Source organism: Gorilla gorilla, chromosome 15 (assembly GCF_029281585.2).
Source record: "Gorilla gorilla gorilla isolate KB3781 chromosome 15, NHGRI_mGorGor1-v2.1_pri, whole genome shotgun sequence".
In the NCBI taxonomy this organism is placed as follows: Eukaryota; Metazoa; Chordata; class Mammalia; order Primates; family Hominidae; genus Gorilla; species Gorilla gorilla.
Window position 1 is genome coordinate 57,212,473 of NC_073239.2, and position 22,807 is coordinate 57,235,279.

Genomic DNA, 22,807 nt, shown 5'->3' on the forward strand with positions numbered 1-22,807 from the left:
ATTCCATTCGATTCCATTCGATTCCATTCGATTCCATTCCATTCCATTCCATTCCATTCCATTCCATTTCATTCCATTCCATTCCATTCCATGCCATTCCATTCCATTCCATTCCATTCCATGCCATTCCATTCCATTCCATTCCATTCCGTTCTACTCGGGATGATTCCATTCCATTCTATTCCATTCCATTCCATTCCATTTCTTTGAATTCCATTCCATTCCATTCCATTCCATTCCGTTCTACTCGGGTTGATTCCATTCCTTTCCATTCCATTCCATTCTATTCCATTGAATTAAATTCCATTCCATTCCATTCCATTCCATTCCATTCCATTACATTCCATTCCATTCCATTCCATTCCATTCCATTCCATTCCATTCCATTCCATTACATTCCATTCCATTCCATTCCATTCCATTCTTTCCGTTCTACTCGGGTTGATTCTATTCCCTTCCATTCCATTCCTTTCCATTCCATTGAATTCCATTCCATTCCATTCCAATCCTTTCCATTCCATTGCATTCAATTCCATTCCGTTCTACTCGGGTTGATTCCATTCCATTCCATTCCTTTCCATTCCATTCCATTCCATACCATTCGATTCCATTCGATTCCATTCCATTCCATTCCATTCCATTCCATTCCATTACAATCCATTCCATTCTACTCGGGTTGATTCCATTCCATTTCATTCCATTCCATTCTATTCCATTGAATTCCATTCCATTCCATTCCTTTCCATTCCATTCCATTCCATTCCATTCGATTCCATTCCATTCCATTCCATTCCATTCCATTCCATTCCATTCCATTCCATTCCATTCGATTCCATTCGATTCCATTCCATTCCATTCCATTCCATTCCATTCCATTCATTCCATTCCTTTCCATTCCATTCCATTCCGTTCTACTCGGGTTGATTCCATTCCATTCCATTCCATTCCATTCCATTCCATTCCATTCCATTCCATTCCATTCCATTCCATTCCATTATATTCCATTGAATTCCATTCCATTCCATTCCATTCCATTCCATTCCATTCCATTCCATTCCATTCCGTTCTACTCGGGTTGATTCCATTCCACTCCATTCCATTCCATTCCATTCCATTCCATTCCATTCCATTCCATTCGATTCCATTCCATTCCATTCCATTCCATTCCGTTCCATCCCGTTCCATTCCGTTCCATTCCATTCGATTCCATTCGATTCCATTCGATTCCATTCCATTCCATTCCATTCCATTCATTCCATTCCATTCCATTCCATTCCTTTCCATTCCAATCCATTCCGTTCTACTCGGGTTGATTCCATTCCATTCCATTCCATTCCATTCCATTCCATTCCATTCCATTCCATTCCATTCCATTCGATTCCATTCCAATCCATTCCATTCTATTCCATTCCATTCCATTCTATTACATTGAATTCCATTCCATTCCATTCCATTCCATTCCATTCCATTCCATTCCATTCCATTCCATTCCATTCCTTTCCATTCCATTCCGTTCTACTCGGGTTGATTCCATTCCATTCCATTCCATTCCATTCCATTCCATTCAATTCCATTCCATTCCACTCCATTCCATCCCTTTCCATTCCATTCCATTCCATTCCACTCCATTCCATCCGATTCCATTCGATTCCATTCCATTCCATTCAATTCCATTCCATTCCATTTCATTCTATTCCACTGAATTCCATTCCATTCCATTCCATTCCATTCCAATCCACTCCATTCTATTCGGGTTGAATCCATTCCATTCCATTCTATTCCATTCCATTCCATTCGATTCCATTCCATTCCATTCGATTCCATTCCATTCCATTCCATTCCATTCCATTCCATTCCATTCCATTCCATTCCATTCCATTCGATTCCATTCCATTCCATTCCATTCCATTCCATTCCTTTCGATTCCATTCCATTCCATTCAATTCCATTCCATTCCTTTCGATTCCATTCCATTGCATTCCATTCCCTTCCATTCCATTCCATTCTATTCCATTCGATTCCATTTGATTCCATTCCATTTCACTCCATTCCATTCCGTTCCGTTCCGTTCCGTTCCGTTCCGTTCCGTTCTATTCGGGTTGATTCCATTCTATTCCACTCCATTCCATTCGATTCCATTCGATTCCATTCGATTCCATTCCATTCCATTCCATTCCATTCCATTCCATTCCATTCCTTTCCATTCCCTTCCATTCTATTCTATTGAATTACATTCCATTCCATTCCATTCCATTCCTATCCATTCCATTCTACTCGGGTTGATTCCATTCCTTTCCATTCCTTTCCATTCCATTCCATTAAATTCCATTCCATTCCATTGCATTCCATTTCGTTCTACTCGGGTTCATTCCATTCCATTCCATTCCATTCCATTCCATTCCATTCCATTCCATTCCATTCCATTCCGTTCTACTCGCGTCCATTCCATTCCTTTCCATTCCATTCGATTCCATTCCATTCCATTCGATTCCATTCCATTCCATTCCATTCCAATCCATTCCATTCTACTCGGGTTGAATCCATTCCATTCCATTCCATTCCATTCCATTCCATTCCATTCCATTCCATTTCATTCCAGTCCATTCCATTCGATTCCATTCCATTCCATCCCATTTCATTGCATTCCATTCCATTCCATTCCATTCCATTCCATTCCTTTCTACTCGAGTTGATTCCATTCCATTCCATTCCATTCCATTCCATTCTATTCCATTGAATTCTATTCCATTCCATTCCATTCAATTCCATTCCCCTCCACTCCACTCCATTCCATTCCATTCCATTCCATTCCATTCCATTTCATTCCACTCCATTCCGTTCTACTCGGGTTGATTCCATTCCATTCCATTCCATTCCATTCCATTCCATTCCATTCCATTCCATTCCATTCCATTCCATTCCATTCCATTCCGTTCTACTCGGGTTGATTCCTTTCCATTCCATTCCATTCCATTCCATTCCATTCCATTCCATTCCATTCCATTCCATTCCATTCCATTCCATTCCATTCGATTCCCTTCGATTCCATTCCATTCCATTACATTATATTCCATTCCATTCCAATCCATTCCATTCTAATCGGGTTGATTCCATTCCATTCCATTCCATTCCATTCCATTCCATTCCATTCCATTCCATTAAATTCCATTGAATTCCATTCCATTCCATTCCGTTCCATTCCATTCCATTCCATTCCATTCCATTCCATTCCATTACGTTCTACTCGGGTTGATTACATTCTATTCCATTCCATTCCATTCGATTCCATTCAATTCCATTCCATTCCATTCCATTCCATTCCATTCCATTCCGTTCCGTTCCGTTCCATTCCATTCGATTCCATTCCATTCCATTCCATTCCATTCCATTCCATTCGATTCCATTCGATTCCATTCCATTCCATTCCATTCCATTCCATTCCATTCCATTCCATTCCATTGAATTCCATTCCATTCCATTCCATTCCATTCCATTCCATTCCATTCCATTGCATTCCATTCCATTCCATTCCATTCCATTCCATTCCATTCCGTTCTACTCGGGTTGATTCCATTCCATTCCATTCCATTCCATTCGATTCCATTCGATTCCATTCCATTCCATTCCATTCCATTCCATTCCATTCCATTCCATTCCATTCCATTCCATTCGTATCCATTCCATTCTACTCGGGTTGATTGCATTCCATTCCATTCCATTCCATTCCATTCCCTTCCATTCCATTCCATTTGGTTCCGTTCGATTCCATTCGATTCCATTCCATTCCATTCCATTCCATTCCTTTCCGTTCCGTTCCATTCGATTCCATTCCATTCCATTCCATTCCATTCCATTCCATTCCATTCCATTCCATTGAATTCCATTCCATTCCATTCCATTCCATTCCATTCCATTCCATTCCATTGCATTCCATTCCATTCCATTCCATTCCGTTCCATTCCATTCCTTTCTACTCGGGTTGATTCCATTCTATTCCACTCCATTCCATTCGATTCCATTCGATTCCATTCGATTCCATTCCATTCCATTCCATTCCATTCCATTCCATTCCATTCCATTTCATTCAATTCCATTCCATTCCATGCCATTCCATTCCATTCCATTCCATTCCATGCCATTCCATTCCATTCCATTCCATTCCATTCCATTCCATTCCATTCCGTTCTACTCGGGTTGATTCCATTCCATTATATTCCATTCCATTCAATTCCATTTCTTTGAATTCCATTCCATTCCATTGCATTCCATTCCATTCCGTTCTACTCGGGTTGATTCCATTCCTTTCCATTCCATTCCATTCCATTCCATTCCATTCCATTCCATTCCAATCCATTCCATTCTACTCGGGTTGATTCCATTCCATTCCATTCCATTCCATTCTATTCCATTGAATTCCATTCCATTCCATTCCATTCCATTCCATTCCATTCCCTTCCATTCCGTTCTACTCGGGTTGATTCTATTCCCTTCCATTCCATTCAATTCCATTCCATTGAATTCCATTCCATTCCATTCCATTCCTTTCCATTCTATTCCATTCCATTCCATTCCGTTCTACTCGGGTTGATTCCATTCCATTCCATTCCATTCCATTCCATTCCATTCCATTCCAATCCATTCCATTCCATTCCATTCCATTCCATTCCATTCCATTCGATTCCATTCCATTCCATTCCATTCCATTCCATTCCATTCCATTCCATTCCATTACAATCCATTCCATTCTACTCGGGTTGATTCCATTCCATTTCATTCCATTCCATTCTATTCCATTGAATTCCATTCCATTCCATTCCATTCCATTCCATTCCATTCCATTCCATTCCATTCCGTTCCATTCCATTCGATTCCATTCGATTCCATTCGATTCCATTCCATTCCATTCCATTCCATTCCATTCCATTCCATTCCATTCCATTCCTTTCCATTCCTTTCCATTCCGTTCTACTCGGGTTGATTCCATTCCATTCCATTCCATTCCATTCCATTCCATTCCATTCCATTCCATTCCATTCCATTCCATTCCATTATATTCCATTGAATTCCATTCCATTCCATTCCATTCCATTCCATTCCATTCCATTCCATTCCATTCCATTCCATTCCATTATATTCCATTGAATTCCATTCCATTCCATTCCATTCCATTCCATTCCATTCCATTCCATTCCATTCCATTCCATTCCATTCGATTCCATTCCAATCCATTCCATTCTATTCCATTCCATTCCATTCTATTCCATTGAATTCCATTCCATTCCATTCCATTCCATTCCATTCCATTCCATTCCATTCCATTCCGTTCTACTCGGGTTGATTCCATTCCATTCCATTCCATTCCATTCCATTCCATTCCATTCCATTCCACTCCATTCCATCCCATTCCATTCCATTCCATTCCATTCCACTCCATTCCATCCGATTCCATTCGATTCCATTCCATTCCATTCAATTCCATTCCATTCCATTTCATTCTATTCCACTGAATTCCATTCCATTCCATTTCATTCCATTCCAATCCACTCCATTCTATTCGGGTTGATTCCATTCCATTCCATTCCATTCCATTCCATTCCATTCCATTCCATTCCATTATATTCCATTGAATTCCATTTTATTCCATTCCATTCCATTCCATTCCATTCCATTCCATTCCATTCCATTCCATTCCATTATATTCCATTGAATTCCATTCCATTCCATTCCATTCCATTCCATTCCATTCCATTCCATTCCATTCCATTCGAATCCATTCCAATCCATTCCATTCTATTCCATTCCATTCCATTCTATTCCATTGAATTCCATTCCATTCCATTGCATTCCATTCCATTCCATTCCATTCCATTCCATTCCATTCCATTCCATTCCGTTCTACTCGGGTTGATTCCATTCCATTCCATTCCATTCCATTCCATTCCATTCCATTCCATTCCATTCCATTCCATTCCACTCCATTCCATCCCATTCCATTCCATTCCATTCCATTCCACTCCATTCCATCCGATTCCATTCGATTCCATTCCATTCCATTCAATTCCATTCCATTCCATTTCATTCTATTCCACTGAATTCCATTCCATTCCATTTCATTCCATTCCAATCCACTCCATTCTATTCGGGTTGATTCCATTCCATTCCATTCCATTCCATTCCATTCCATTCCATTCCATTCCATTCCATTCCATTCGTATCCATTCCATTCTACTCGGGTTGATTGCATTCCATTCCATTCCATTCCATTCCATTCCCTTCCATTCCATTCCATTTGGTTCCGTTCGATTCCATTCGATTCCATTCCATTTCACTCCATTCCATTCCTTTCCGTTCCGTTCCATTCCATTCCTTTCTACTCGGGTTGATTCCATTCTATTCCACTCCATTCCATTCGATTCCATTCGATTCCATTCGATTCCATTCCATTCCATTCCATTCCATTCCATTCCATTCCATTCCATTCCATTTCATTCAATTCCATTCCATTCCATGCCATTCCATTCCATTCCATTCCATTCCATTCCGTGCCATTCCATTCCATTCCATTCCATTCCATTCCATTCCATTCCATTCCGTTCTACTCGGGTTGATTCCATTCCATTATATTCCATTCCATTCCATTCCATTTCTTTGAATTCCATTCCATTCCATTGCATTCCATTCCATTCCGTTCTACTCGGGTTGATTCCATTCCTTTCCATTCCATTCCATTCCATTCCATTCCATTCCATTCCATTCCATTCCATTCCATTCCATTCCAATCCATTCCATTCTTCTCGGGTTGATTCCATTCCATTCCATTCCATTCCATTCTATTCCATTGAATTCCATTCCATTCCATTCCATTCCATTCCATTCCATTCCATTCCCTTCCATTCCGTTCTACTCGGGTTGATTCTATTCCCTTCCATTCCATTCAATTCCATTCCATTGAATTCCATTCCATTCCATTCCATTCCTTTCCATTCTATTCCATTCCATTCCATTCCGTTCTACTCGGGTTGATTCCATTCCATTCCATTCCATTCCATTCCATTCCATTCCATTCCATTCCATTCCATTCCATTCGATTCCATTCGATTCCATTCCATTCCATTCCATTCCATTCCATTCCATTCCATTCCATTCCATTCCATTACAATCCATTCCATTCTACTCGGGTTGATTCCATTCCATTTCATTCCATTCCATTCTATTCCATTGAATTCCATTCCATTCCATTCCATTCCATTCCATTCCATTCCATTCCGTTCCATTCCGTTCCATTCCATTCGATTCCATTCGATTCCATTCGATTCCATTCCATTCCATTCCATTCCATTCCATTCCATTCCATTCCTTTCCATTCCATTCCATTCCGTTCTACTCGGGTTGATTCCATTCCATTCCATTCCATTCCATTCCATTCCATTCCATTCCATTCCATTATATTCCATTGAATTCCATTCCATTCCATTCCATTCCATTCCATTCCATTCCATTCCATTCCATTCCATTCGATTCCATTCCAATCCATTCCATTCTATTCCATTCCATTCCATTCTATTCCATTGAATTCCATTCCATTCCATTCCATTCCATTCCATTCCATTCCATTCCATTCCATTCCATTCCGTTCTACTCGGGTTGATTCCATTCCATTCCATTCCATTCCATTCCATTCCATTCCATTCCATTCCACTCCACTCCATCCCATTCCATTCCATTCCATTCCATTCCACTCCATTCCATCCGATTCCATTCGATTCCATTCCATTCCATTCAATTCCATTCCATTCCATTTCATTCTATTCCACTGAATTCCATGCCATTCCATTCCATTCCATTCCATTCCGTTCTACTCGGGATGATTCCATTCCATTCTATTCCATTCCATTCCATTCCATTTCTTTGAATTCCATTCCATTCCATTCCATTCCATTCCGTTCTACTCGGGTTGATTCCATTCCTTTCCATTCCATTCCATTCTATTCCACTGAATTAAATTCCATTCCATTCCATTCCATTCCATTCCATTACATTCCATTCCATTCCATTCCATTCCATTCCTTTCCGTTCTACTCGGGTTGATTCTATTCCCTTCCATTCCATTCCTTTCCATTCCATTGAATTCCATTCCATTCCATTCCAATCCTTTCCATTCCATTGCATTCAATTCCATTCCGTTCTACTCGGGTTGATTCCATTCCATTCCATTCCTTTCCATTCCATTCCATTCCATACCATTCGATTCCATTCGATTCCATTCCATTCCATTCCATTCCATTCCATTCCATTACAATCCATTCCATTCTACTCGGGTTGATTCCATTCCATTTCATTCCATTCCATTCTATTCCATTGAATTCCATTCCATTCCATTCCTTTCCATTCCATTCCATTCCATTCCATTCCATTCCATTCCATTCCATTCCATTCCATTCCATTCCATTCCATTCCATTCCATTCCATTCGATTCCATTCCATTCCATTCCATTCCATTCCATTCATTCCATTCCTTTCCATTCCATTCCATTCCGTTCTACTCGGGTTGATTCCATTCCATTCCATTCCATTCCATTCCATTCCATTCCATTCCATTCCATTCCATTCCATTATATTCCATTGAATTCCATTCCATTCCATTCCATTCCGTTCTACTCGGGTTGATTCCATTCCATTCCATTCCATTCCATTCCATTCCATTCCATTCCATTCCATTCCATTCCACTCCATTCCATCCCATTCCATTCCATTCCATTCCATTCCACTCCATTCCATCCGATTCCATTCGATTCCATTCCATTCCATTCAATTCCATTCCATTCCATTTCATTCTATTCCACTGAATTCCATTCCATTCCATTTCATTCCATTCCAATCCACTCCATTCTATTCGGGTTGATTCCATTCCATTCCATTCCATTCCATTCCATTCCATTCCATTCCATTCCATTCCATTCCATTCGTATCCATTCCATTCTACTCGGGTTGATTGCATTCCATTCCATTCCATTCCATTCCATTCCCTTCCATTCCATTCCATTTGGTTCCGTTCGATTCCATTCGATTCCATTCCATTTCACTCCATTCCATTCCTTTCCGTTCCGTTCCATTCCATTCCTTTCTACTCGGGTTGATTCCATTCTATTCCACTCCATTCCATTCGATTCCATTCGATTCCATTCGATTCCATTCCATTCCATTCCATTCCATTCCATTCCATTCCATTCCATTCCATTTCATTCAATTCCATTCCATTCCATGCCATTCCATTCCATTCCATTCCATTCCATTCCGTGCCATTCCATTCCATTCCATTCCATTCCATTCCATTCCATTCCATTCCGTTCTACTCGGGTTGATTCCATTCCATTATATTCCATTCCATTCCATTCCATTTCTTTGAATTCCATTCCATTCCATTGCATTCCATTCCATTCCGTTCTACTCGGGTTGATTCCATTCCTTTCCATTCCATTCCATTCCATTCCATTCCATTCCATTCCATTCCATTCCATTCCATTCCATTCCAATCCATTCCATTCTTCTCGGGTTGATTCCATTCCATTCCATTCCATTCCATTCTATTCCATTGAATTCCATTCCATTCCATTCCATTCCATTCCATTCCATTCCATTCCCTTCCATTCCGTTCTACTCGGGTTGATTCTATTCCCTTCCATTCCATTCAATTCCATTCCATTGAATTCCATTCCATTCCATTCCATTCCTTTCCATTCTATTCCATTCCATTCCATTCCGTTCTACTCGGGTTGATTCCATTCCATTCCATTCCATTCCATTCCATTCCATTCCATTCCATTCCATTCCATTCCATTCCATTCGATTCCATTCGATTCCATTCCATTCCATTCCATTCCATTCCATTCCATTCCATTCCATTCCATTCCATTACAATCCATTCCATTCTACTCGGGTTGATTCCATTCCATTTCATTCCATTCCATTCTATTCCATTGAATTCCATTCCATTCCATTCCATTCCATTCCATTCCATTCCATTCCGTTCCATTCCGTTCCATTCCATTCGATTCCATTCGATTCCATTCGATTCCATTCCATTCCATTCCATTCCATTCCATTCCATTCCATTCCTTTCCATTCCATTCCATTCCGTTCTACTCGGGTTGATTCCATTCCATTCCATTCCATTCCATTCCATTCCATTCCATTCCATTATATTCCATTGAATTCCATTCCATTCCATTCCATTCCATTCCATTCCATTCCATTCCATTCCATTCCATTCCATTCGATTCCATTCCAATCCATTCCATTCTATTCCATTCCATTCCATTCTATTCCATTGAATTCCATTCCATTCCATTCCATTCCATTCCATTCCATTCCATTCCATTCCATTCCATTCCGTTCTACTCGGGTTGATTCCATTCCATTCCATTCCATTCCATTCCATTCCATTCCATTCCATTCCACTCCACTCCATCCCATTCCATTCCATTCCATTCCATTCCACTCCATTCCATCCGATTCCATTCGATTCCATTCCATTCCATTCAATTCCATTCCATTCCATTTCATTCTATTCCACTGAATTCCATGCCATTCCATTCCATTCCATTCCATTCCGTTCTACTCGGGATGATTCCATTCCATTCTATTCCATTCCATTCCATTCCATTTCTTTGAATTCCATTCCATTCCATTCCATTCCATTCCGTTCTACTCGGGTTGATTCCATTCCTTTCCATTCCATTCCATTCTATTCCACTGAATTAAATTCCATTCCATTCCATTCCATTCCATTCCATTACATTCCATTCCATTCCATTCCATTCCATTCCTTTCCGTTCTACTCGGGTTGATTCTATTCCCTTCCATTCCATTCCTTTCCATTCCATTGAATTCCATTCCATTCCATTCCAATCCTTTCCATTCCATTGCATTCAATTCCATTCCGTTCTACTCGGGTTGATTCCATTCCATTCCATTCCTTTCCATTCCATTCCATTCCATACCATTCGATTCCATTCGATTCCATTCCATTCCATTCCATTCCATTCCATTCCATTACAATCCATTCCATTCTACTCGGGTTGATTCCATTCCATTTCATTCCATTCCATTCTATTCCATTGAATTCCATTCCATTCCATTCCTTTCCATTCCATTCCATTCCATTCCATTCCATTCCATTCCATTCCATTCCATTCCATTCCATTCCATTCCATTCCATTCGATTCCATTCGATTCCATTCCATTCCATTCCATTCCATTCCATTCATTCCATTCCTTTCCATTCCATTCCATTCCGTTCTACTCGGGTTGATTCCATTCCATTCCATTCCATTCCATTCCATTCCATTCCATTCCATTCCATTCCATTCCATTATATTCCATTGAATTCCATTCCATTCCATTCCATTCCATTCCATTCCATTCCATTCCATTCCGTTCTACTCGGGTTGATTCCATTCCACTCCATTCCATTCCATTCCATTCCATTCCATTCCATTCCATTCCATTCCATTCGATTCCATTCCATTCCATTCCATTCCATTCCGTTCCATCCCGTTCCATTCCGTTCCATTCCATTCGATTCCATTCGATTCCATTCGATTCCATTCCATTCCATTCCATTCCATTCATTCCATTCCATTCCATTCCATTCCTTTCCATTCCAATCCATTCCGTTCTACTCGGGTTGATTCCATTCCATTCCATTCCATTCCATTCCATTCCATTCCATTCCATTCCATTCGATTCCATTCCAATCCATTCCATTCTATTCCATTCCATTCCATTCTATTACATTGAATTCCATTCCATTCCATTCCATTCCATTCCATTCCATTCCATTCCATTCCATTCCTTTCCATTCCATTCCGTTCTACTCGGGTTGATTCCATTCCATTCCATTCCATTCCATTCCATTCCATTCAATTCCATTCCATTCCACTCCATTCCATCCCTTTCCATTCCATTCCATTCCATTCCACTCCATTCCATCCGATTCCATTCGATTCCATTCCATTCCATTCAATTCCATTCCATTCCATTTCATTCTATTCCACTGAATTCCATTCCATTCCATTCCATTCCATTCCAATCCACTCCATTCTATTCGGGTTGAATCCATTCCATTCCATTCTATTCCATTCCATTCCATTCGATTCCATTCCATTCCATTCGATTCCATTCCATTCCATTCCATTCCATTCCATTCCATTCCATTCCATTCCATTCCATTCGATTCCATTCCATTCCATTCCATTCCATTCCATTCCTTTCGATTCCATTCCATTCCATTCAATTCCATTCCATTCCTTTCGATTCCATTCCATTGCATTCCATTCCCTTCCATTCCATTCCATTCTATTCCATTCGATTCCATTTGATTCCATTCCATTTCACTCCATTCCATTCCGTTCCGTTCCGTTCCGTTCCGTTCCGTTCCGTTCTATTCGGGTTGATTCCATTCTATTCCACTCCATTCCATTCGATTCCATTCGATTCCATTCGATTCCATTCCATTCCATTCCATTCCATTCCATTCCATTCCATTCCTTTCCATTCCCTTCCATTCTATTCTATTGAATTACATTCCATTCCATTCCATTCCATTCCTATCCATTCCATTCTACTCGGGTTGATTCCATTCCTTTCCATTCCTTTCCATTCCATTCCATTAAATTCCATTCCATTCCATTGCATTCCATTTCGTTCTACTCGGGTTCATTCCATTCCATTCCATTCCATTCCATTCCATTCCATTCCATTCCATTCCATTCCATTCCATTCCGTTCTACTCGCGTCCATTCCATTCCTTTCCATTCCATTCGATTCCATTCCATTCCATTCGATTCCATTCCATTCCATTCCATTCCAATCCATTCCATTCTACTCGGGTTGAATCCATTCCATTCCATTCCATTCCATTCCATTCCATTCCATTCCATTTCATTCCAGTCCATTCCATTCGATTCCATTCCATTCCATCCCATTTCATTGCATTCCATTCCATTCCATTCCATTCCATTCCATTCCATTCCATTCCTTTCTACTCGAGTTGATTCCATTCCATTCCATTCCATTCCACTCCATTCTATTCCATTGAATTCTATTCCATTCCATTCCATTCCATTCCATTCCCCTCCACTCCACTCCATTCCATTCCATTCCATTCCATTCCATTCCATTTCATTCCACTCCATTCCGTTCTACTCGGGTTGATTCCATTCCATTCCATTCCATTCCATTCCATTCCATTCCATTCCATTCCATTCCATTCCATTCCATTCCATTCCATTCCATTCCATTCCGTTCTACTCGGGTTGATTCCTTTCCATTCCATTCCATTCCATTCCATTCCATTCCATTCCATTCCATTCCATTCCATTCCATTCCATTCGATTCCCTTCGATTCCATTCCATTCCATTACATTATATTGCATTCCATTCCAATCCATTCCATTCTAATCGGATTGATTCCATTCCATTCCATTCCATTCCATTCCATTCCATTCCATTCCATTCCATTAAATTCCATTGAATTCCATTCCATTCCATTCCGTTCCATTCCATTCCATTCCATTCCATTCCATTCCATTCCGTTCTACTCGGGTTGATTCCATTCCATTCCATTCCATTCCATTCCATTCCATTCCATTCTACTCGGGTTGATTCCATTCCATTCCATTCCATTCCCTTCCATTCCATTCCATTCGGTTCCATTCGATTCCATTCGATTCCATTCCATTTCACTCCATTCCATTCCTTTCCGTTCCGTTCCATTCCGTTCCGTTCCATTCCATTCCTTTCTACTCGGGTTGATTCCATTCTATTCCACTCCATTCCATTCGATTCCATTCGATTCCATTCCATTCCATTCCATTCCATTCCATTTCATTCCATTCCATTCCATTCCATTCCATTTCATTCCATTCCATTCCATTCCATGCCATTCCATTCCATTCCATTCCATTCCATTCCGTTCTACTCGGGTTGATTCCACTCCATTCCATTCCATTCCATTCCATTCCATTTCTTTGAATTCCATTCCATTCCATTCCATTCCATTCCGTTCTAATCGGGTTGATTCCATTCCTTTCCATTCCATTCCATTCCATTCCATACCATTCCATTCCATTCCAATCCATTCCATTCTACTCGGGTTGATTCCATTCCATTCCATTCCATTCCATTCTATTCCATTGAATTCCATTCCATTCCATTCCATTCCATTCCATTCCATTCCGTTCTACTCGGGTTGATTCTATTCCCTTCCATTCCGTTCCATTCCATTCCATTCCATTGAATTCCATTCCATTCCATTCCATTCCATACCTTTCCATTCCATTCCATTCCATTCCATTCCATTCCATTCCGTTCTACTCGGGTTGATTCCATTCCATTCCATTCCATTCCATTCCATCCCATTCCATTCCATTCCATTCCATTCCATTCCATTCGATTCCATTCGATTCCATTCCATTCCATTCCATTCCATTCCATTCCATTCCATTCCATTCCATTCCATTCCATTACAATCCATTCCATTCGATTCCATTCCATTCCATTCCATTCCATTCCATTCCATTCCATTCCATTCCATTCGATTCCATTCGATTCAATTCGATTCCATTCGATTACATTCCATTGCATTCCATTCCATTCCATTCCATTCCATTCCTTTCCATTCCTTTCCATTCCGTTCTACTCGGGTTGATTCCATTCCATTCCATTCCATTCCTTTCCATTCCTTTCCATTCCGTTCTACTCGGGTTGATTCCATTCCATTCCATTCCATTCCATTCCATTCCATTCCATTCCATTCCATTCCATTCCATTCCGTTCTACTCGGGTTGATTCCATTCCATTCCATTCCATTCCATTCCACTCCATTCCATTCCATTCCATTACAATCCATTCCATTCTACTCGGGTTGATTCCATTCCATTTCATTGCATTCCATTCTATTAAATTCAATTCCATTCCATTCCATTCCATTCCATTCCATTCCATTCCATTCCATTCCATTCCATTCCGTTCCATTCCATTCGATTCCATTCCATTCCATTCCATTCCATTCCATTCCATTCCATTCCTTTCCATTCCATTCCATTCCGTTCTACTCGGGTTGATTCCATTCCATTCCATTCCATTCCATTCCATTCCATTCCACTCCACTCCACTCCATTCCATTCCATTCCATTCCATTCCATTCCATTCCATTTCATTCCACTCCATTCCGTTCTACTCAGGTTGATTCCATTCCATTCCATTCCATTCCATTCCATTCCATTCCATTCCATTGAATTCCATTCCATTCCATTCCATTCCATTCCATTCCATTCCATTCCATTCCATTCCATTCGATTCCATTCGATTCCCTTCGATTCCATTCCATTCCATTACATTATATTCCATTCCATTCCAATCCATTCCATTCTACTCGGGTTGATTCCATTCCATTCCATTCCATTCCATTCCATTCCATTCCATTCCATTAAATTCCATTGAATTCCATTCCATTCCATTCCGTTCCATTCCATTCCATTCCATTCCATTCCATTCCATTCCATTCCATTCCATTCCATTCCATTCCGTTCTACTCGGGTTGATTCCATTCCATTCCATTCCATTCCATTCAATTCGATTCCATTCGATTCCATTCGATTCCATTCCATTCCATTCCATTCCATTCCAATCCATTCCATTCTACTCGGGTTGATTCCATTCCATTCCATTCCATTCCCTTCCATTCCATTCCATTCGGATCCATTCGATTCCATTCGATTCCATTCCATTTCACTCCATTCCATTCCTTTCCGTTCCGTTCCATTCCGTTCCGTTCCATTCCATTCCTTTCTACTCGGGTTGATTCCATTCTATTCCACTCCATTCCATTCGATTCCCTTCGATTCCATTCCATTCCATTCCATTCCATTCCATTCCATTCCATTCCATTCCATTTCTTTCCATTCCATTCCATTCCATGCCATTCCATTCCATTCCATTCCATTCCATTCCATTCCGTTCTTCTCGGGTTGATTCCACTCCATTCCATTCCATTCCATTCCATTCCATTTCTTTGAATTCCATTCCATTCCATTCCATTCCGTTCTACTCGGGTTGATTCCATTCCTTTCCATTCCATTCCATTCCATTCCATTCCAATCCATTCCATTCTACTCGGGTTGATTCCATTCCATTCCATTCCTTTCCATTCTATTCCATTGAATTCCATTCCATTCCATTCCATTCCATTCCATTCCATTCCGTTCTACTCGGTTTGATTCTATTCCCTTCCATTCCGTTCCATTCCATTCCATTCCATTGAATTCCATTCCATTCCATTCCATTCCATTCCTTTCCATTCCATTCCATTCCATTCCATTCCGTTCTACTCGGGTTGATTCCATTCCATTCCATTCCATTCCATTCCATTCCATTCCATTCCATTCCATTCCATTCCATTCCATTTCATTGGATTCCATTCGATTACATTCCTTTCCTTTCCATTCCATTCCATTCCACTCCATTCCATTCCGTTCCATTCCATTACAATCCATTCCATTCGATTCCATTCCATTCCATTCCATTCCATTCCATTCCATTCCATTCCATTCAATTCCATTCGATTCCATTCGATTCCATTCGATTACATTCCTTTCCTTTCCATTCCATTCCATTCCACTCCATTCCATTCCGTTCCATTCCATTACAATCCATTCCATTCGATTCCATTCGATTCCATTCCATTCCATTCCATTCCATTCCATTCCATTCCATTCCATTCAATTCCATTCGATTCCATTCGATTCCATTCCATTCCATTCCATTCCATTCCACTCCATTCCATTCCTTTCCATTCCTTTCCATTCCGATCTACTCGGGTTGATTTCATTCCATTCCATTCCATTCCATTCCATTCCATTCCATTCCATTATACTCCATTGAATTCCATTCCATTCCATTCCATTCCATTCCATTCCATTCCATTCCATTCCATTCCATTCCATTCCGTTCTACTCGGGTTGATTCCATTCCATTCCATTCCATTCCATTCCACTCCATTCCATTCCATTCCATTACAATCCATTCCATTCTACTCGGGTTGATTCCATTCCATTTCATTGCATTCCATTCTATTCCATTCAATTCCATTCCATTCCATTCCAATCCATTCCATTCCATTCCATTCCGTTCCATTCCATTCGATTCCATTCCATTCCATTCCATTCCATTCCATTCCATTCCATTGCATTCCATTCGATTCCATTCGATTCCATTCCATTCCATTCCATTCCATTCCATTCCATTCCATTCCATTCCATTCCTTTCCATTCCATTCCATTCCGTTCTACTCGGGTTGATTCCATTCCATTCCATTCCATTCCATTCCATTCCATTATATTCCATTGAATTCCATTCCATTCCATTCCATTCCATTCCATTCCATTCCATTCCATTCCATTCCTTTCTACTCGGGTTGATTCCATTCCATTCCATTCCATTCCATTCCATTCCATTCCATTCCATTCCATTCCATTCCATTCCATTCCGTTCTACTCGGGTTGATTCCATTCCCTTCCATTCCATTCCATTCGGTTCCATTCGATTCCATTCGATTCCATTCCATTTCACTCCATTCCATTCCTTTCCGTTCCGTTCCATTCCGTTCCGTTCCATTCCATTCCTTTCTACTCGGGTTGATTCCATTCTATTCCACTCCATTCCATTCGATTCCATTCGATTCCATTCCATTCCATTCCATTCCATTCCATTCCATTCCATTCCATTCCATTCCATTCCATTCCATTCCATTCCTTTCTACTCGGGTTGATTCCATTCTATTCCATTCCATTCCATTCGATTCCATTCGATTCCATTCGATTCCATTCCATTCCATTCCATTCCATTCCATTCCATTCCATTCTATTCCATTGAATTCCATTCCATTCCATTCCATTCGATTCCATTCGATTCCATTCCATTCCATTCCATTCCATTCCATTCCATTCCATTCCATTCTACCCGGGTTGATTCCATTCCATTCCATTCCATTCCATTCCATTCCATTCGATTCCATTCGATTCCATTCCATTCCATTCCATTCCAGTCCATTCCATTCCAATCCATTCCATTCTACTCGGGTTGATTCCATTCCATTCCATTCCATTCCATTCCATTCCCTTCCATTCCATTCCATTCGGTTCCATTCGATTTCATTCGATTCCATTCCATTTCACTCCATTTCATTCCTTTCCGTTCCGTTCCATTCCGTTCCGTTGCATTCCATTCCTTTCTACTCGGGTTGATTCCATTCTATTCCACTCCATTCCATTCGATTCCATTCGATTCCATTCGATTCCATTCCATTCCATTCCATTCCATTCCATGCCATTCCATTCCATGCCATTCCATTCCATTCCATTCCATTCCATGCCATTCCATTCCATTCCATTCCATTCCGTTCTACTCGGGTTGATTCCATTCCATTCTATTCCGTTCCATTCCATTCCATTTCTTTGAATTCCATTCCATTCCATTCCGTTCTACTCGGGTTGATTCCATTCCTTTCCATTCCATTCCATTCCATTCCATTCCATTCCATTCCATTCCATTCCATTCCAATCCATTCCATTCTACTCGGGTTGATTCCATTCCATTCCATTCCATTCCATTCTATTCCATTGAATTAAATTCCATTCCATTCCATTCCATTCCATTCCATTCCATTCCATTCCATTCCATTCCATTCCATTCCGTTCTACTCGGGTTGATTCTATTCCCTTCCATTCCATTCCATTCTATTCCATTGAATTCCATTCCATTCCATTCCATTCCATTCCATTCCATTCCAATCCATTCCGTTCTACTCGGGTTGATTCCATTCCATTCCATTCCATTCCATTCCATTCCATTCCATACCATTCGATTCCATTCGATTCCATTCCATTCCATTCCATTCCATTCCATTCCAGTCCATTCAATTCGATTCCATTCGATTCCATTCCATTCCATTCCATTCCATTCCATTCCATTCCATTCCATTCCATTCGATTCCATTCCATTCCTTTCCATTCCATTCCATTTCATTTTTTCCATTGAATTCCATTCCACTCCATTCCATTCCATTCCAATCCATTCCAATCTACTCGGGTTGATTCCATTCCATTCCATTCCATTCCATTCCACTCCATTCCATTCCATTCCATTCCATTCCATTCCATTCGATTCCATTCCATTCCATTCCATTCCATTCCATTCCATTCCATTCGATTCCATTCGATTCCATTCCATTCCATTCCGTTCCATTCCATTCCTATCCATTCCATTCTACTCGGGTTGATTCCATTCCATTCCATTCCATTCCATTCCATTCCATTCCATTCCGTTCTACTCGGGTTCATTCCATTCCATTCCATTCCATTCCATTCCATTCCATTCCATTCCATTCCATTCCGTTCAACTCGCGTCCATTCCATTCCTTTCAATTCCATTCGATTCCATTCCATTCCATTCCATTCCATTCCGTTCAACTCGCGTCCATTCCATTCCTTTCCATTCCATTCGATTCCATTCCGTTCCATTCGATTCCATTCCATTCCAATGCATTCCATTCTACTCGGGTTGATTCCATTCCATTCCATTCCATTCCATTCCATTCCATTCCATTCCATTCCATTCCATTCCATTCCATTCCATTTCATTCCAGTCCATTCCATTCGATTCCATTCGATTCCATTCCATTTCATTGCATTCCATTCCATTCCATTCCATTCCATTCCATTCCATTCCATTCCATTCCATTCCATTCCGTTCCATTCCTTTCTACTCGGGTTGATTCCATTCCATTCCATTCCATTCCATTCTATTCCATTGAATTCCATTCCATTCCATTCCATTCGATTCCATTCGATTAAATTCCATTCCATTCCAGTCCATTCCATTCCATTCCATTCCATTCCTTTCGAATCCATTCCATTCCATTCCATTCCATTCCATTCCATTCCATTCCATTCCATTCCATTCCATTCCGTTCCATTCCATGCGATTCCATTCGATTCCATTCGATTCCATTCCATTCCATTCCATTCCGTTCATTCCATTCCATTCCATTCCATTCCTTTCCATTCCAATCCATTCCGTTCTACTCGGGTTGATTCCATTCCATTCCATTCCATTCCATTCCATTCCATTCCATTCCATTCCATTCCATTCCATTCCATTCGATTCCATTCCATTCCATTCCATTCCGTTCCATTCCATGCGATTCCATTCGATTCCATTCGATTCCATTCCATTCCATTCCATTCCGTTCATTCCATTCCATTCCATTCCATTCCTTTCCATTCCAATCCATTCCGTTCTACTCGGGTTGATTCCATTCCATTCCATTCCATTCCATTCCATTCCATTCCATTCCATTCCATTCCATTCCATTCCAATCCATTCCATTCTATTCCATTCCATTCCATTCTATTCCATTGAATTCCATTCCATTCCATTCCATTCCATTCCATTCCATTCCATTCCATTCTACCCGGGTTGATTCCATTCCATTCCATTCCATTCCATTCGATTCCATTCGATTCCATTCGATTCCATTCCATTCCATTCCATTCCATTCCATTCCATTCCATTCCAATCCATTCCATTCTACTCGGGTTGATTCCATTCCATTCCATTCCATTCCATTCCATTCCCTTCCATTCCATTCCATTCGGTTCCATTCGATTCCATTCGATTCCATTCCATTTCACTCCATTTCATTCCTTTCCGTTCCGTTCCATTCCGTTCCGTTCCATTCCATTCCTTTCTACTCGGGTTGATTCCATTCTATTCCACTCCATTCCATTCGATTCCATTCGATTCCATTCGATTCCATTCCATTCCATTCCATTCCATTCCATGCCATTCCATTCCATGCCATTCCATTCCATTCCATTCCATTCCATGCCATTCCATTCCATTCCATTCCATTCCGTTCTACTCGGGTTGATTCCATTCCATTCTATTCCGTTCCATTCCATTCCATTTCTTTGAATTCCATTCCATTACATTCCGTTCTACTCGGGTTGATTCCATTCCTTTCCATTCCATTCCATTCCATTCCATTCCTTTCCATTCCATTCCATTCCAATCCATTCCATTCTACTCGGGTTGATTCCATTCCATTCCATTCCATTCCATTCTATTCCATTGAATTAAATTCCATTCCATTCCATTCCATTCCATTCCATTCCATTCCATTCCATTCCATTCCATTCCGTTCTACTCGGGTTGATTCTATTCCCTTCCATTCCATTCCATTCTATTCCATTGAATTCCATTCCATTCCATTCCATTCCATTCCATTCCATTCCAATCCATTCCGTTCTACTCGGGTTGATTCCATTCCATTCCATTCCATTCCATTCCATTCCATTCCATACCATTCGATTCCATTCGATTCCATTCCATTCCATTCCATTCCATTCCATTCCAGTCCATTCCATTCGATTCCATTCGATTCCATTCCATTCCATTCCATTCCATTCCATTCCATTCCATTCCATTCCATTCCATTCCATTCCTTTCCATTCCATTCCATTTCATTTTTTCCATTGAATTCCATTCCACTCCATTCCATTCCATTCCAATCCATTCCAATCTACTCGGGTTGATTCCATTCCATTCCATTCCATTCCATTCCATTCCATTCCATTCCATTCCATTCCATTCGATTCCATTCCATTCCATTCCATTCCATTCCATTCCATTCCATTCGATTCCATTCGATTCCATTCCATTCCATTCCGTTCCATTCCATTCCTATCCATTCCATTCTACTCGGGTTGATTCCATTCCATTCCATTCCATTCCATTCCATTCCATTCCATTCCATTCCGTTCTACTCGGGTTCATTCCATTCCATTCCATTCCATTCCATTCCATTCCATTCCATTCCATTCCATTCCATTCCATTCCATTCCATTCCATTCCGTTCAACTCGCGTCCATTCCATTCCTTTCAATTCCATTCGATTCCATTCCATTCCATTCCGTTCAACTCGCGTCCATTCCATTCCTTTCCATTCCATTCGATTCCATTCCATTCCATTCGATTCCATTCCATTCCAATGCATTCCATTCTACTCGGGTTGATTCCATTCCATTCCATTCCATTCCATTCCATTCCATTCCATTCCATTCCATTCCATTCCATTTCATTCCAGTCCATTCCATTCGATTCCATTCGATTCCATTCCATTTCATTGCATTCCATTCCATTCCATTCCATTCCATTCCATTCCATTCCATTCCATTCCATTCCATTCCGTTCCATTCCTTTCTACTCGGGTTGATTCCATTCCATTCCATTCCATTCCATTCTATTCCATGGAATTCCATTCCATTCCATTCCATTCGATTCCATTCGATTAAATTCCATTCCATTCCAGTCCATTCCATTCCATTCCATTCCATTCCTTTCGAATCCATTCCATTCCATTCCATTCCATTCCATTCCATTCCATTCCATTCCATTCCTTTCCATTCCATTCCATTCGATTCCATTCCATTCCATTCCATTCCGTTCCATTCCATGCGATTCCATTCGATTCCATTCGATTCCATTCCATTCCATTCCATTCCGTTCATTCCATTCCATTCCATTCCATTCCTTTCCATTCCAATCCATTCCGTTCTACTCGGGTTGATTCCATTCCATTCCATTCCATTCCATTCCATTCCATTCCATTCCATTCCATTCCATTCCATTCCATTCCATTCCATTCCATTCCATTCCATTCCGTTCCATTCCATGCGATTCCATT